The 19,060-nt window shown below is 43.7% G+C and overlaps 1 protein-coding gene across 1 annotated transcript in view; it reads left to right on the top strand.

Moving 5' to 3' along the window:
- Positions 1-8,341: 8,341 nt before the first annotated feature.
- The window catches only part of LOC116950956 (CCR4-NOT transcription complex subunit 6-like), a 68,318-nt gene continuing 57,599 nt past the window's right edge, over positions 8,342-19,060 (top strand). Inside the window, exon 1 of the mRNA XM_032969168.2 lies at positions 8,342-8,497. The gene's annotated coding sequence lies outside the window, so the exon portion shown is untranslated. The remainder of the gene's footprint in view (positions 8,498-19,060) is intronic.

Genomic DNA, 19,060 nt, shown 5'->3' with positions numbered 1-19,060 from the left:
TTAATGTGTCCGTCCGTCCGTCCCATTTCAATACTTTAACGAAGTGAAAAATTCCAATGTTCTTACCAGCCCACCCTGCAGGGACCTGTTATTGTGTGCCAGAATTGTCGGTGACTAAGCGTGTAGTATGGGGCCGTCCATAAATGACGTCACGCGATTTTGGACGATTTTTTACCCCTCCCCCCCTCGTCACACGGCGCCACAAAAAGTCAGACCCCCTCTCAAATATGACGTCACAAAGCTCTACCCCCCCCCCCCCAAAAAATAAATATATGTGGCGCTGCACTCTGATGTTGTAGGAGAAAACATTTATTAAAAAGTCTATTTAATCAAGTAGAACATGTTGTCTATATTTTTTTAAAGTTGCGCTTTTTGATGTGACGTCACATTTCTCAACCCCCCCCTCGTCACACATCGTCACAAATGTCTGACCCCCCCCCCCTAGGTGCGTGACGTCATTTATGGACGACCCCTCATGGGGAATCGAGGGGGTGGAGTTTTGGATGACAACATATCTCGGCAGTTGCTTAGTTTTTATGAGGCTGATAGTAAAGCCCCACGTCTTAGTGGCATGCTCGATGTTCAGCAGCAGAACCTCCAAATCATTCTCATTGAGCAGCAATCACCAGATTATCAGCATACATAACATAGTTGACCAATAGGGAGCCATTCTTTGATTGCATCCGGGCATCGATCAGGCTCCCATTGCATCTCTGTCAGATAGAAATTCCTCTGGTTCAGCCATGGAAAACTTCTCAAACTGCCGTGGTCGAAAAATATTTTAAATAATGTGAGAGTGAGAGGATATCCCTGTCGCACTCAAAGGTGAAAAGTGAATGGGTCTGATTCCCGGCCATGCAGCTTTACTTGGGCCTGTCCACCACCATGAAGGTCCTTAATGATTCTGAACAAAGAGTCAGGGACCCCAAAAGCACAAAGAAAAACACAGAGCCCTGGCCTACTGATGGTATCATAGGCTTTTACCAGGTCAATAAAGCAGAGATGTAGGTCCGTTTAAGTGCCTTATACCTCTGCTGTAGCAGACATACAGAGAATATGGCAACTGTGCAGAACCGCCCTGGACTGAAACCACATTGGGACTATGCAAGCCTCTCCTCAGCATGCCTGGCAAGGCGATGTTCAATAATCCTTTTCAGGACATATCTTGGCACAATGAGGATGGCGATGCCCTGGTAATTGTTACAATCAGGACATCATGCAATCCCTGCGGATCCCGTCCTATGATCCAGGCAGTTGTGATGATGTCATATAGGGTGGTCTGCACATAGACGCCATCCACCCTCCGCAGTTTGCTTGGGAGATAATCACTGCCCGGTGATCTTTCTGGTCTAATACTTTTGATCACCCCTCCTACTTCCTCAACAGATGGCACCTCAGCCAGCCAATCACTGGGTGGTTACTTCTTCCAATATTGAGGCATGGCAGTTCCAGCATGGTCGTTCCCACCTTGCCCCATGGTGTTATTTGAGCTGAGGGATTTCCCCTTCCCCAAGAACTCACAGAAATGATCTGCAAATCTGCATACCTGTTCCTGGGGGTTGGAGATCGGATCACTATTTTTGTCCCTTCAAGATGGTGATAGGTGTGGCACTGCAAGTTTCTTTTTTTTATGGAATTAAAGAGTGATGAATGATCGCGGGTTCCCGAGGCAGATTCCATCTCATCAGCACTCATATCTGCAGCGCCGCACAGCTCTCCTTACCTCTGAGCGAAGGCTGCGGTAAGCCTCCTCATTCTCCGACTTGGGATGTTGTAGATGGTGGGAGTGGGCCTGTCGCTTTCTCTGAACTCGCTGGAACACCTTTATCAACCATGGTCTCTGGGGAGGTGTGGACTGCATACCCAATGTAGCCATTGGAACTGAATGAGCCACAGTCCTTAACCTCACCCATTTCCCCTCGGCATCAGGAGGAGGGGGGGGGGGGGACGATCCCAACCCCAGCTGCAAGCGATGATGAAATTCTCACTTGCAACTTTCGTCAGCTAGCTGAGACCAGGCTATTGCGAGTTTTAATATGGTCCTATGTGGACGTCCACCGCCGCAGTGGAAGAATGACAAGCTTGTCATCTTACAGATGACATCTTACAGATGACAAGTGGGCAGATCAGCTTCACGGTAGTTCCTGGTGTCAAGTACATGGCCCCCCATCCGCTGTTCTATCACTATGTAGTCCAGCAGATGTTTTTCCTTGAACTCGTTATTTTTAGCTGATTTGGCCCATTCCTTCCAATCACTCCGGCCCAGTTGTTTGCGTCATGACCCACTCGGGCATTAAAGTCACCCAATAGGGTAGGGGGTGGGGAACCTTTTTTCTGCCAAGGGCCATTTGAATATTTATAACATCATTCGCGGGCCATACAAAATTATCAACTTAAAAATTAGCCTGTTATATTTGGTCAAGCATTTAATTAACTCACCCCTAATGTGATGGCTGGAACAGAGCAACTGATTTTGCGGGCCTTATACGACCCGCGAGCCGCACATTCCCCACCCCTGCAATAGGGTGTCTCGAGTGGCTACTTTAGCCAGCACCCCCTCATCAACACGCATTCACCAGTGTGGTGAAGTACGGTCCAACAATCTACGATTGATATGGGATGGGAAAGCCGTCATATTAACTGTTGAGAGAAGTAAGTTAGCTTGGGCACGACACATCCCAAGAATGATTTATGGCAGGTGGACAAGAGTGGTGACGGAATAACAGCCAAAGGACGGCTCATGTGCAAGGGGGGGGGGGGGGGGGACGCATTGTGGGGTAGCGACGGTGTAGGTAGGCTTTCATCCAGCAGTGGATACACCATGGCTGCTGCTGTGTGATCATGTAAGCATAGTTAAGCATGCGTACGTAATATTGTGATGTGGTTGAGCTCAGTATAAATTCCGCTCAAGAAGTCTGGCACTCAACTGCGTTAAATTAAGGCTAACAATTTATTACAAAGAACAATTGCAGTATTGAGTGGCACGTGTTAGTGTTTAAAAGCTGGCAGAGCGTGAATAGGAAATGTCAGCTGTACCACGGCGCTAATCACAGCTGTCGAGCCTGCTTGGGCATCGCGTGATGTGGTTGCCTCGTAGGACGTAGAGCTTCCAGCTGGTGGACGTGGAGCTTCAGATTGTAGAATGCAGCGACCCCGGTCCCTCTCAGGGACCCGCCTTATATCCCCCCACGGGTCGGCGCCGCCCTGCCCCTGGCTCCGCCCACCTTCTGGAGCCTTCTAGCTCCCCCTCGATCCCTCTCGAGAGCTCTCCCTGGACACGTGATCACCCCCTAGTCCCCCCACCTGGAGGCCTCTCTGTGGACACTCTAGATCACGTGTTTGCAGGGTCAACCAGAGTGCCATGGCCCGACGCAACCCTGTTATTAGGCTGAGACTCTCACACTCCCCCTCGTAGGAGACCGCACTGCACGCTATGCGTCGTGCCTGCGCTATCCCAGCGCTCACCAAGCCCCGCCAGGGCTGGTACTACACCCACCACGGGGTGTACGCGATGGCAATTAATCGCACGCCACGGCCCTTCCGGGCCGGCACCATACAGTGACATCCCTGATGTCTCTACACAAACAATAGGTCCTGGATGTAGAGTTAACAGAGCATTATATCAGACAAAGGCTCCGCTACTTTTAGATTTGAGCTACACTTTAAAAAAGACACTCGAGCAATCAATCATATTCTACAGCAAAGCGTGTGTAATGGGCCAGCTCTCGCTCAACAATCACTCTGTGCGATTGTTATTGCAAATTGTAATATACACGTGGGGTGCAGCAGGTCGTAGTGGTTAGCACAGTGTGCTACGAACCCAGCTTAGCTGAGTTCGAATCCTGGCTGTGGCAAACATAATTTGCGATTGGCATCTCGAGCTATCCTGGGTTACACCCCCTTCACTTGCAATCCGAACGGGTTCTGCGATGTAACGATCATTCTGGCACCTGCACAAGAGACGATTTCATTGCTCCATCTCCTCAATCTCAGGTGTATGACATCGTCGTTAGATTAATCCCAACTATCGACATATCCTGTCGAAGCACAGTGGTCTTAACAATCCATGTGTCTCTAATTTGTGTAATTCCTTGGTCTGTAATATATTTCTAACAAAACATTTCGTTATGAGACCTCCTTTGCCAGTAACAAGATATAGTAATAGGTTTTACCCTTTTAACTGGCACAAAAACTGACACCTTTATTCAAGACATCATGTTTGCAATAACCACAACACAAGCAGTCAAAATGCAAACAAAAGAGACAACTCTGATAATAATATGCACTGTCCTTGAATTTGATTGGTCCACACCCGAGACGGCTTTTCTTAGAGCCTAGTCTCCGCTGGTGTTGGACCAGATGACGCCAAAAGGCGTACGCCTTCAGCTTGTAGAATGTTTGCATTTTGACTGCTTTTGTTGTGGTTATTGCAAACATGATGCCTTGAATAAAGGTGTCAGTTTTTGTGCCAGTTAAAAGGGTGAAACCTATTACTAAAACATTTCGTATACAAGATAGCTGGACAACGATGCATCCGTTCGGTTCCCAAACCACCGCATTTAAGTGATATTACTGGGGGTCTTCAGAGATATCCAGATGGTGGTGGTTCGAGCACTCAACTCAGCCCCGATTTTTTCTGTGGGGTCAATACAATGAGCACCACTTCTTGGATGGGAATCGACAGCAGTTGTCCGATAGAGAGACCGGTCCCTGCCATGGTAATGTGAAATGTGTGCATTTGGCTCAAGAGCTGCCAATGCAGATGAGCACCACTGCCCTGACATTTCCCGACTTTTAAACAATGCTGAATCATACCCATAGATAACCGATTGGTTACACGTTTCTTTTTGGTGTGAGAGCGTCATAAAATCTCGATGACCCCTTGCGAGATTACATAAGGGACATTGATTACTGCTGGAAACACTCGTCACGAACACGGCACTTCTCAGCACATCAGTCCCACTCGGCGCACCGTTCACTTGGCTCTCAAGCCACCAAGGAAAGAGAGCCACTCAGTTGAACAATCCTCGACCGCGACAATCAACGCGCAAATGAAACGATGACATTTGCGTACACGACCGGCGACGTGTGAAGCAGACACGCTAAGTTCACATTGAGATGGTAAATTTTAACAGGTCATTTAAATGTGTTCATCGCACAGCTGCCCTCTGATGACTTTGTGAGCATGTGGGATCCATTTCCTCATTGGTGGAAACAACACGTGAGTTTGATCAATGTCCTGCCACAATGACTGATTTTTCAATGTGCCCCTCTACATTAATCTGCTACTGTTTGCATGTTCTGCTCGTGGTCGCGTGGATTTTTCTCCGGAACCTCTGGTTTTTTTCTCTCTACATTTAGAAACATGCGTTTAGAGTATTTGGCTGCTTTACATTTCCACACTATAAGCCACTTCGTTGAGCTACCATATGTGGCCAGGTTGCTTCTGAAAAAGAGCTTCATAACTCAATGTGCCTTACCTGGTAAGACATTTTGTATAAATGTTTAGGAATATTATAAATATTATAGGAATATAGGAATATAAAAAATAGCTTAGTTCATAGTTTAGTTTATATTGTCCATTCAGCAATAGGAAGGGTGGGTTATGTGGCTTATTATGGGATACGTATGGTAGTTGTACATAGGTAATACTGTACGTAGGTAAAATCGTGATTAGAAGCTTTCGTGACTGCAGGAATCCATACTCTTTGTTTTTTTTGGTAAAGTCACGTAGGTAAAAAAATAATAGATCACGACGTTTCGATCGCAACACAAGCAATCGTCATCAGGTGGGACAACCAGAGCAAGAACAAACTGCTGAAGTAGGCGAGAGATCTGCCGTGGCACGAGGTTATATAGTAGGCCTCGGCAGTAGGGGGGGAAGAGAGAAGAGGGGGGGCAGAAAGTGGACCCTGCAGCAGCACCCGGGTCACTGGAGTAGAGATCGGAGAGAGATGCACAGAGAGAGAGAGAAAGACACACAGAGAGTCGGAAATAACAGCTGACATAGGCAGGTAAGATGGAAACATCACAGTTAAGACTTTACCTGGTTAATAACGTCCTTCCAATGATGTTCAGTTTGTACCCATCCTGTTGAAGTTGTGTCTGTGTTTATATATCTGGATGGCTTCATGAACAAATCTCTGAAGGCAGCCGGTAGGTTTGCAGAGTACCTTCGTCTTGGAAAAGTAAATTTCGTGTGAGCCCACTGCGTTAACACAATGATCAGCTACGGCAGATGTATTGGTCCTACCATGTTTCAGATCTGCCTTGTGTTCGCGAACGTGGTCCGAGACATGTCGTCAGCTGCTATTTCCGACTCTCTGTGAGTCTTTCTCTCTGTGCATCTGTCTCTGATCTCTACTCCAGTGACCCAGGTGCTGCTGTGTGGTCCACTTTCTGCCCCGCCTCCTCCCCCCCTTCTCTCCCCCCCTACTGCCGAGGCCTACTATATAACCTCGTGCCACGGCAGATCTCTCGCCTACTTCAGCAGTCTGTTCTTGGTGTGGTTGTCCCACCTGATGACAATTGCTTGTGTTGCGATCGAAACGTCGTGATCTATTATGTTTCTACCTCCGTGACTTTACCGAAAGAACCAACGAGTTTGTACGTAGGTAGTTAATGAGTATACAGGTAATGGGTAGGATATATAGGCAGACAGATAGGCCAACATACAGTTGACAATATAGGTAAAATAGGTAGGTGTCACTTCAGATTGTAAGCATTGTTGAAGATTCTTTATTACAAGATATGCACGGCATGGATTGTGAAGGATGGTGGCATAGCAGTGGATTCTCCATGTAGTTGAACAACAAAAAATACATTGGTCCATTTCGGGGAATGGGCCTCATAGCACGTCCATGTGTATTTGGTTACGTTCTTAAAATCTTCATCATCACTGCACACTTAGATGGTGGTACTGTACTGATATCATTTTAGTGTCTACATACAATTATACGATTTGGTGATAAGTACTGCGTTGACATTTACTATGAAGAAGGGCCATTGGCCGAAACATCGCCTATTGCATATTTTCAGGCAGTTATTGACGAATGTATTGAGATTGTTTAGAGTATTGCCTATTCTGTAATGGATACTGTCTTTAACCTGTTCTCACTCACTGGGCCCACAAAGTAACTGGAGGAAGGGCCTTTGCTATTGATGCCCCCAGGGTCTGGAATGCTATTGCCAATAAACTGCAACTTGAATCGCTACCAATGAGATCTTCACTCAAAACTGCTCTAGAGGAGTTGTACACCCCTAGCTGCCACTGCTATTCATTGGCGTAAAATAAAATAAAATGTTTTCGCTCCGGATGACGCTGCAAAGTATTATCTGTATTTTGAGTTAGCGTGCTGATCTTAAAGGTGCATTGAAAAAATTTATACTCCGACTGATGCTTCTGTTGTTGTGGAGTAACTCATGCAGCCAGCTATGGCTCTAGGATTTGGTGTTACATGTTATTTATGTAGTTTATTGTAAAAATTCGGTCAGTCTAGGCCTATGATCACTGTTACGTTGCAATTATGGCTTTATTTTTTTGGTGATTTCGAAAAGTTTTTTGGTTTGGCCATGTTTGTTTGTTGTAGTAGGAGTTAGACTGATGGCCTCAATCTAAGTTTTCTTGTGGTTGTTGTTGTTTGACTTGCATCCCACTGGGGTTTTTTGCACACAGCGTTGGTGTACGGTGCTTTTTTCAGGAATATTTTGCTGGTTTTTTTCATGGATTTTCTGTTTGCACAGTCACACAGTCACTTTAAGATGTTTTCTTGTTCGTGTTTTTGTTTTTTTGTTTGTTGTGGTTGCACCCGATTCAAGAGCCGAATTGCTCACAGGGCTATACCAAAATAAAGAAACTGAACTACTGGAGTACATTATCACCATCCGAACGCTCTTAACATTTAATTAGATTTTGAAGTCACTTAATTTTGTCTCTTTTCTTATAAGCTCGTGTCCGTGCCATCATCCTCCCATGTAACGTTGAGGTTTACTTCGTAACCATCGGCCTTGATCAATCCACTGCTGGATGACGAAGGCCCTTCTCGCCTGCTTCAGTGGTAAATAGTTGAATCGTTTTAGTACACGCGAATCTAAGTATCGATGATTATCGTTTCCCCCCCACATGTTATTGTACGCATGTATCGTCAGCTTTTGGATTTATTAATCGGAATCGACGAATCGATCCAGTCACACTGTTTACCACGGGGTTTGTTTACAATGGGGCGGGTCATTTGCATACGCCTCCCCGTCAGCCAATCAACAATCACCCGCCCCCTTACGTTCGCCTCAGCCAATGTGCGACCGAGCCTCGCGTCCCGCCTTCGACCAATAATCGCACGCTGTCACGCGGGGCTCGGCCAATCGGAGTGCGGGATGCTGGCAGGTGGTCCCGCAGCCCAGCGACAGCAACCGCCATATTGCGAGAGGCTGCGTGCCGCTCCGCGTCCTCACGGCTCCCGCTCGCTTGGAGCGCGCCTCCGCCTGCGTGTGGATGCAGGTAAGGGACCAGCGGAACGCGCAGGGAAGCCCGGGTTGCAACATGGCTTCGAGAACATGACGATTTCCCCCCCCCTCAGAAACCACCAACTCCCCCCCCACCACCCCTCCCCCCGCCGCTCTAGGCTCCTGTGTTAGGTGATATGGCTAGGCGAGGCGCAGGATGTGGCTGCGGCCTGGTGGAGGAGATGGACGGAGAGAGGCGCAGGGCTCCCGTTTATTCAGTTAACCACGGTGGTTGATGGCTTGGCACGGCGTCGTGTGCCCCTCGCGAGGTCTGAAGGCCATCCTGGATCCCCGTGTTGAAACGATAAACGCCCTTGGATGAATAATACATTGTTGTTGGTGGTGCTGCTTTTGGGTGAACTTGGGCCCGATTCTGTTTGCCGATATTAATAGTGCTGTCCATTGTGTGATTATTGTTTTCGGCAACGTCTCTGGCTTATGTAGCTCGAGCTGAGTTCGGTTGCTGTTGCGAAGTGTTTCCCACATTGTTCATTTGAGCAGGGAGACACTGTTACCTAACCTGAATCACCTGCATGTTCCGGTCAGTGTTGGTTCAACCCATGATATATTTGTGGTCGATAAAATGAGCAACACTTTCAATTACCTATCCAACATTTGGGCATCCCACAGACTTGCATGCCACCCTGTTGCTCATTTTTAGCGTGGAGACTCGCGTACCTGAATCTAACGTGTTCAATATACCCGGTGGTTGTTGGCTATAAGTATAGCAGCATGCCTTATCGTGTAAAGTTATTCAGTTGTATTCCGCTGACGGTTACCTCTGCTGCCGTCGTTATATATTTATCATCGTTGCTCCAGGATCGGTAAAATTGGCACCACGTGGCGAGGCTACTCCACTTCTTTGTGGGAAGACGTGTTGAGTCGGTTGCCTTCCTCCCAAACGCCGTCTTTTCAATTAAAGGCACTGCATTTCATGGAACATGTGTGGGGCATGTGTAAACATTTGTCCGCGTCTTGTGTAGGATATATATTTAATAATCTTGTGTTAAAAAAGCTGTTTAAATCGCATTTGATGAGTGATGGTAATCGCGTGGGGAGGCCTTCATCAATGACCACGAATAGCGTTGAACCAGCACGTATTCAAGCAAAATAAGCTTTTCGTTTCATGATAATTAATGTTGCCGCCTTCCATGTTTATTAAACGTCAATAGCTTACCTTTTTAAGGGGCGTGATATCAAGGGAACCATTGTTTCGTTTCGCGCCTGCACGCCAAGGAAATGACAAAAAAAAACTGATCCAACACGTTTTAATTCCATAGTCGCCCATCAACATAAGCAGGTGAATACAACTATGTTTCGCGTCCCAAGAAAGACCGCTATCGCACGACTGCTAGTGGTGATGTAAGACCCGGGAGTTGCTTTGCCGTTGGTAAATATCTCAAATGTGTGCTTCGTAAGCAAAAGGTGCCCTATTTGGAAAGGGACACCCGGTCGTGATACTGGTAATGGGGCCGCTGTGCAATCTCAAGTCAACAAAAGTCAATATATTTCTATGATCGAGGGAGGGGTGGGGGGTGCACTTTTTTATGGCACTGAGCCAGTGCTAGAAACTCAAATTTGCTGTGGCAGAGTCCTCGTGATTCACAGGATCGTTACATTTCCACATTTTGATACTGTACTTTTTTTTTACACCAGGAGAATGACGGGCTGCGTTGACGACTGCATCAGAGAGGAAATTTCAGCCTTTGTGATTGCGAGTCAAACATTCTAATCACAGTGTCACCACTTTGATATGTATTTATGTTGAACTTCTTTCACGGGGTTAGGACAACAGACTAAACACAAAAAGCATCTCGAAAGAAATTCCTTTCTTTAAAAGTGCATAGCTCACGTAGCTTCCTAATATTCGAAGGAAGAGCGCGATGCAGTGGTAGTCTTCACTCTGGTTGACTGGAGTTTGTGTGATGGTTTATGCTCCTTCACAAAATCGGCAAGGTGTTGGTGGTTTATTTGTGGCAAGCACTTTGTCTGTAATGAGCACGACCTTATAAAATATGTCTAATGATAAACATGTTTGACTACTTGGCTAGCGGTCGTGGCCTGAGGTGTCGTCATTTATAAACTGATGACATGGAGATGATAACTTGCTTAACCACCACCATACACTGCCCCCCCCCCACTGAGTACTCTGGAACAATAGGTCGCATAAGCCTGCAAAGTTAATTATAAAAGCAAATTCAACCTATAAAAGCTAGTGTCTGTATTATATCTAGAGACAATGATAATACAATATTACTGTCTCAAAAAATAATACGAGCTCTTAGAGATTAATTTAAGAACTCTCACTTTGTAGGTCAAGCTGTGTGTAGCTAAAGTGACACCAAGGACTTGAAGTGTTCATGTGGGTGAGAGGTTGTCCTGTGGTCTTACGAAAGTTTGAGATGATAATTATCCAACTAATGTAGGTGGTGACGTGGCCCAGCTGTAGTGCATTCACCCGCTCATTGCAGAGGTTCGCGGTTTGAATCAACCGTTCTGGTCATTACTGCAGGTGTATTGTAAACATATGCACAGTCTGCCTCAATGGGCCTTAAAGATCCCATGGTAAATTACCATTCAATTACTCAAATGAGATTTTAGATAGTAGCCATTGACCCCGACTGAAAAAAATTGGCAGTACCCTCCTGAAAACGAGTCATGAGTCTCAAATTTCTTAGGTAAACAAATGTAATAATAATCGTAACGATACACTGTTTAACCACCACCATGCTAATGTACTAAACATAATGTTGGTTGCTCAAGTATGACTAAGTTTAGATAAGAGAGTTCAACAAGTGCAGTAATCTACCTATCCACCACAAACTCACCATGCAAGTGAGTAGTGTGTGATGGGGATGTCACCATAACAGTTCAGAGATGATGATGGTGTAACTACTGTTGTGATGAACCATAATAGGATCTTATGTGCACTTGACAGAAGTGGATAGGTGGAGCCATGGTTAATGGGTTCAAGCGAGGCAGATGAGACACTCGCATGAAACTGGCCTCTTCCCCACAACTTGCTATCTGTAGTTTCCATTGCCTAAATAATAGTGCTGTGGTTAACTCGAGGCGGAGCTGTGGAATAACTATCAACTGTCTATATTATTGCATTCATTAAAACTACTCCCAAAGTCTTGTAAATTGTATTCCCATATGTGGTGAGTCAACAGTGTTTGTCCTATGAAGTCATTGAACCCTGTCAGAAATATTGATTTTTTTATTGCTTGCTTAGAGATGAGCACAGCTCCTCCTGTATTTCGGCAGAGACATTTTGACAGAAAACTATACTCTGGAGATGTTAACATTCCATGCAATGAAGCTGTGAACCTCCTTTGGAGGACCGTTTATCAAAACAACCAATTACTGATTGTTTTATAGCATATAAGGCAATGTTTGTAAATGGTTTTGATGGTGTTGGTAAATACTTTTAAATCTTTGCATTTACACTTCTGCCACGTCCCTGAAATGGATATCTTCTCACATTTATTTTTATATCTTAAATTAAAGGTTTAGTGCAGCAACATTCATTGATATATTATTACAAAAGGGCATCAATACTTATATGGCTGTAGTCAAATGTGACCAGAATGCACACCATGTGCGGTAGTGGTGGGTTTGAATGCAGCAGAACATGTACACTGTGATTTATATTATTTTACACCTACGTGACTTTACCGAAATAACCAAAGAGTATGTACACTGTATTTGAAAGGGAAATTACGTCCCGGTTTGGCTTTCACTGGCATGTATCATGATGACGCAATAAGAGCTTTATTAATAGACCTTTAGCATAGATCAATGTCAGTGTGAGGCCCACACAGTTTTATCATACTCACAGATGGCGAATAACGTAAAGGTCATTTCATATCGAAGGGCCCATTTAAACTCCGTTTAACCTAGATTTCCTTCACTTAATGCTGTATTGTTGGCATAGCCACCTGTTAACGTGACAAGTATGATGGAGTTTTCGCTGGTGTAGAGAAACAGGTTTTTCAATCTAGTTTACTCAGCCCATCATCCTTCTGCGTTGATAAATGAGTTACTGTGTGGGAATTTGACAGTAGGTGACCTGTAGAGACATAATTGATTAGTAATGTCGAATTTCTGGCAGGATGTAAAGCACTAGGAGTATATAAAACAAAAGTAAAATAAAGCAAATTCACTAAAACATTTGAGTGATTGGTGCCTTGTAAGAATTGGTCGTATGTAAAAGAGGGCTATTAACCCAGCCCATCATCTATGGGATTGTTACCACCTGCTGCGGCTGCTTATTGGTGGTGACTATAGACTTGTGCCTGTCATAAAACTGTGGAATTTCCACAAGGACCATCAACGGATAAACACCTACTATGCATAAGGCAGTGCACTAACTTTTGTATTGTTGTGTTTATAGTTGTCCCTCCCTTGAGAGATTGAAAGTGATTGGCTGTAGTTAGTGTGCATGGAGACAGGCAAGAAAGCTCTTAATCTGATTTGAGCGAATGATTTAACATGCCTGTGGAGCAGAGCAAATTAGATTGCTTGTGTAAATCTCGTGTTTTTGCATGTGCCGCGTAATTTCTGTCTCCATGTGATGATTTATGCAAGTGGAGTGATCACGACATTTTCATCGAGTGTGAATTTGTAAGGAAACCTTTTGCCTATTTCTTCAGCTAAAAATCTAGAGATGGTCAGATGGTTCAGGGGTCACGAGGCCAGCAATGCCGAAGGCCTGGGTTCGAGTCCGGTTTTCAGCCACCTGTAATTTAAACTGGATTCACAAATACTGTTTGCAGGTCAATGCCCTCAGCCTAGTCACCAATAATTACACAAACAACATTACATTCAAATTTAGTTTTCACTTAATTCGGCATACTTTAGTTCTTATAATTATTTTTGTGTTTGGTTGACGTGACAAAAAAACCCTATAGAACATATATAAAGGTGCATAAACTGTGCATTAAAGAGGCCTATTCCAGTGACTTAATAAGCGGTTTTGTGATAATCTCATGGGGCTCTACTCTGACACAAGGTGGTGTACTGCTCACTACATTTATGAATGAAAATGTCTTAATCTCATAAAATGATGCCAGCAGCACAAATGGAATACAACACCTCCCTGCTTTTCACTATTCATCGTTATTCGTGGTTTCTGGGCCTTGAGAGAGCCCTCTTCGAGCACTGAGCCAAGAGGATATGTGACATGAGCGGTGGGGTAAGTGATGGATAAAGCTGTACAGGGCATCTGTATTTGAAGCTTTCGTGACAGCAGGAATCCATACTCTTTGGTTCTTTCGGTAAAGTCACGTAGGTATAAAATAAAATAAATCACGATGTTTCGGGCGCAACACAAGCGTCCATCAACTGTTTTAAAACAGTGCCTCAGCAGCAGACCATGCTTTCCCACCTGATGATGGACGCTTGTGTTGCGCCCGAAACGTCGTGATTTATTTTATTTTATACCTAGTGACTTTACCGAAAGAACCAAAGAGTAGGGCATCTGTAGATGCACCATTGTAGCAGTGGAGTGGCATGCAACCCTCTGAAAAGAGATGCCTTAGGTTGCCACTGTGATGTTAGGTAATATGAATCCATATATGTGCTTTATCAGAGGTATTTAGTTCTAATTGGACAGCTTTTCCCAGTTGTTTACTTTTTGCTACTGGTACCATGTCATGCGATGAAGATTATTTCTTATTTTTTATGGTGAGCCATGTAACATGTGAGAATATTTGTTCCCATTAGAAGACAACATAGAACCACATTTATAATCCTTTCATTCAGGAAGCTCTTATTCACACTTATATGTTCTGCAAAAAGCGTTCATCACAATTTCCATCAAATCAAATTATACAGCCCTCGCAGAAGGTATTTGCCAAATTAAGTGACAATACAAGCTTCTTTTAATATTCATAAAAGTCATTAGAAACTGTGCATAAACCCTTAACTTACCATCCTTGAGAACCTAATTTGATTATAGCTATCTGAAACCTGGATTTGAACTCAGGATCTTAGCTGTGCCAGCTCAGTGCTCTGAAACAGTTTTACCCCTCTCAAACAACTTTCTTAATTGTGACAGCCTTTTCTCACCACCGTTGTGAAATGGACTTGCTGATCTAAGAAGCTTGTCCTTGCTGTATTGAATGTGTCGTGTGCCTGTCTCACCTTGTCTAACCCATATGGCGAGTGAATGTGGCCTTAGCATTGTACCCAGGGTGCACATTGTGTACATATGAAGAAAAACATAAATAGTTCGTGGTATCTTAATACAAAATGTATCTTAAGATATTTTGCAGATAAAATCACGTAAAATGTAACATTACGAAGTGTTACAGTGTTACATTACGAAGTAATGTAAATTACGAAGTAAATTACGAAGTAATGTAACATTACGAAGTAATGTAACACTGCATTGTTAAGTTATTTGTGTGGTAAGTTCTATTTTCATGGGCATGCAATGCATGTGGAATGCTGTCAAATCTTGTTTATTTTTTCGGAATTGTGAGTTGATGCCACAAAGGGCAGAGGTTTAATGGGGGTGGTACACTACTTGAAGAGTAATTGAGAGTTATTTTTATCACCTTGGTCGTGGCCATAAATGGCTCTGAACTGGCAGGGGAAATTCCACATTCCTATGGCAGGTGAGTGGCTCTCAAAATGGCCAACTGTTATTGACTTTCAATAAAACAGTACGCATGTCCTACACTGGCTGAATAATGGATCAAGGCAACCACCCCCGACTCGCATTTAAACTTGCTTGCCTCATATTTGCGAGTAACATTTTCCAACCATAGTGCTGCACAATTATAGAGTAATAGGTCAACTCGTCAGTGCATGCCAATAGTTTGGCCTTGCCGAGGAAGTGGACACCCATTTGCCTGGGTGAGCCAGCATTACTAAGTGAACCAGATCCATTTGTCTTGTATGATATTTTTACCCCACATATGTGACTACAACAAGACATAATGTGGTGACCGGGAAAGTAAAATTGCATGCATGGACGTTATCCCGGTCCAGTGTTTAATACGCCTGTCCCTTCTAAGTCGCTAAGATATGACAACGTTATGGTAAGTTATCAGTAGTAATCATATGAAGAAACTGGACCCTGCTGTTAAAATGTGGAATATCCACCACTGGTTAAAGCTGCTAGTGGAGGAGCAACACCCCTTTAACTCATTTGAGCGGGTAGACACCTTGAATGAATTCTGACTACGTGATATACATTTCCAGCTACCGTTTGCCTTTTAATTAAGCAATGGACTAAACCTCATGTGAATTTTACACCTCAGAAATTACAGAACAAATTTTAATGAGCCCTGGCTCATTCTAGAGCAGTTTGCCTTACTTATAAACATGCTTTCCTGTCTTGTCTTGACGTTGCTTGCCAATGCCTGAACCAGAATGCACTGTACACTATTATTTTGAAAGCGTTAGATAGGTGGCATGCCTTGTTTGTATTGCCAGTTTAGACCTGCTTATAATTTACTTACATCCTCAACCAGATGGGATGGGTGGATTTAACTGGAACGTGCTGTAAATATATGGAAAAAATAGCTGATACCTTTTCATTCTGTATCCCCCCCACTCACCTATGAAAGTGATCAATTAGCATATCATAAGTCTGTTTTGGACAAGTCTTTGCGGTAACAGTGCGTCTTGACTTTCAGTTTCACAAGCGGAAAAGCGGTGGTGATATTTTTTACTGTACATGTTTACAAATTCTTGTGTTTGCCTGGAAACAGTACATATTTGTTTGTACAGCATCCTGCACTCATTATCCTTAGGCCACGTTGCATCACAGTACTTAACCTCAGAAACACTGCTCACCAGCTAAATACGTTGCCACATTGCCTGGTCCTGGCAAGTTTTGAAGGCAGCGTAAGCTGGTAATTTAATCATTGAGTTTCACTCCATATTTAAGCTCTGCGTATTGCACAGGATCTTACTCAGAGCAATTTTGAAATATGGTCTTATGTATTCTTGGTTATTTCGGTAAAGTCACGTAAATAGAAAACAAAAAAATATAATAAAATAAAAATAATAAGATAAAATTAAAATAATAAAATACAAATAATAAATTGCAAAAAATACAAGCAAAAAACCCACGACGTTTCGATCGCAAGACAAGCGGTCTTCATCAGGCGGAGAGAAGTTTGTTATGCACACGGTTTACTGGCTTGTAAGACTTGTTTAATTATCTTCTGTATGAGGTGGGATTCTACCCTGCAACCGCTGAGCTGAGTACACAATCCATAGGGCTACATGCTAATAGGAATATGCAGAGTTTTTAAATGGGTATTACATTACAACAGTAGTTCTATGGAAAGACTGAGTTCCCACCACTGAAACAGCCACACCAACGGAGATGAGCTCTGCCTCCCTGTGCCATTTCAACAGGTACGCATGTTTACAACCTATTTCAGAGTGAAGCTGGACTATATGCTAACCTTCCATGGCTACCTGGAAAAGGTAGCCACCAAGACCAAAACAAGGGTCAACCTGGTCCAAAAACTGCCAAGCACAAGCTGGGGAGCATTGGCATCAGTGCTACGGACATCAACGCTACGGACATCAACGATGACCCTTCTGTAATCTGTAGGCAAATACTGTGCACCAGTATGGACCAGAAGTAGTCACTCGACTTGTTGATGTCCCACTGAACACTGCAATGCGGTGTATCACTGGAACCCTCAAGTCGACCCCAACACTATGGTCACCAGTGCTGTTACATACCTCTCCCACTCATCCGCTGCAAAGCTGCAACCATCCGGGAAGTCTTGCGAATCGAGGAAAAAGGTCTTCTCATTCATCAGGACCTCAACAACCTTCATCGCTTAAAGTCACGCAAGCCCTTTTAGACCCATGTGCTTAACCTTAAACAATGTGAATTCAACCTCTATGAAGCCTGGAGAGCTCAATTGAGTTCAAAAGAACACGCAAACAAACACCTTGCGAAAGACCCAACGAAGAAGATCCCTGTGTTTTGATATTCCACGAAGCTCAGCGTCCACCCTAAATCGCATCCACACAAACCATGGCAGATGCGGATACCTGATGCACAAATGGCAAATGGAAAATTATCCAGTGTGCGACTGTGGTCATCCAGAACAGACCATGCAACACATAACGACGCAAAGCTCTTCCACAAGTACAAAAGAGACATCACAGTGATAAAATCCGCTGCTCCTGACCCGGTTATTTGTTATTTGGCTTGACCACCTGAATGTGAAATTGTAGTTGTTGCACTGCATCTGCATCAGCCTTACGAAATAAAAATAGTTTGGGTCATCCCTGACCAGTGTGCAGTGCAGCAACTTATTTTATTGTACTATATCTATGCTGCCCACCTTCAACCCAACTCCAATAGCTGGAAAGGCATGTGGAGCCCTTCATTTAACAATGGATTAACAAAGCTCTGCAATTTATCATAATGTTGGAGTTTTTCCCCCTTTCTCAGAGTCGACCAACCAGTGGCCGTCCTCCTGTGTTTTAGTGTCAAATGAGGCACCCTGTTTTTTTATATAGCTGTATTTAAACATGGTGTATTGCTCATGTGGTTGTGAATTAGGATAATGAAATAAATCACAGTATACTACTATATAAGGAACGAAACAGTAAGACTTCTCCACAAATCTGGCTGTTGCCTGATGAAACTAGTTGTAATTACTGGCGAAATGCCGTACTCCGTTTGTAAATGTTGTGGCTTGGCTCTCCAACACACCAGTGTGCTGTACTAGTGACTAATTGACATGTTCTGTTTACGTGACAACCCTTACTAGTTGACTGTGTCGGGTGGTAGCGGGTTTTAACGACATTTACGCGATATAAGCCAAAACCTCTATGGATGATATTGGTCGTGAAAGCCTACGCCTTAAACAATATAGTACATGTATTGTTTATCCTCAGTCCATAATGTTCTCAACCCATAATATGAACATAAGGAGTTTCAAATTAGATTTTTGGCTGGTTCAACCCATTAACATTTTTAGCAGGGGCCTGCATGTGAAATCAAGCTAAATTATTGAGAGTTTGTTTTGTTTCGGAGGAGCCCAGTGTGCTTGAAGAACATTTACACGTACAAGAGAGGGTCAGAATCCTGCCTCATGTAGGCTGCTTTGTTGTGCTGCAGGTGAGTGGTAAACATTCCTCTCATCTCAGCACGACTTACAAACTCCCAACTCAATCGCTGGATAGCTGATGTGTTTTCATGACACCCAGTGTCAGATTGGTATATTACTCAAAGATTATTGGTGGATATATGGGTAGTACTGAAATTTAGAGAGGGTTGAGTTGGAAAAGTACAGACTTCACGGTAAAGATAACAATTTTTGTAAGACAGCTGTTAACCTGTGGACTTAAATGTATGTAGTCTGTAGGATCATTATCTATGAAACCATACAGTTGTTTACTCAATGTAATAATTACAATGTATAACCATGAAAAAAATATACGTTATTCCATTTATCACTCATATTATCCTTGGCTCTTAGGAATGCTCATTTGGTATATTATTGTGGAAAGAGGCATCATAATTTAATGCAATTCATTTTTGTAATTCATGTTGATTTTGCAGTGT

This window comes from Petromyzon marinus, chromosome 41, assembly GCF_048934315.1.
Source record: "Petromyzon marinus isolate PM22_M1 ecotype Great Lakes invasive population chromosome 41, UKy_Petmar_22M1.pri1.0, whole genome shotgun sequence".
Lineage (NCBI taxonomy): Eukaryota > Metazoa > Chordata > Hyperoartia > Petromyzontiformes > Petromyzontidae > Petromyzon > Petromyzon marinus.
Note: the sequence above shows the minus strand (reverse complement) of the source record. Positions and strands in the feature narration are given on the sequence as shown.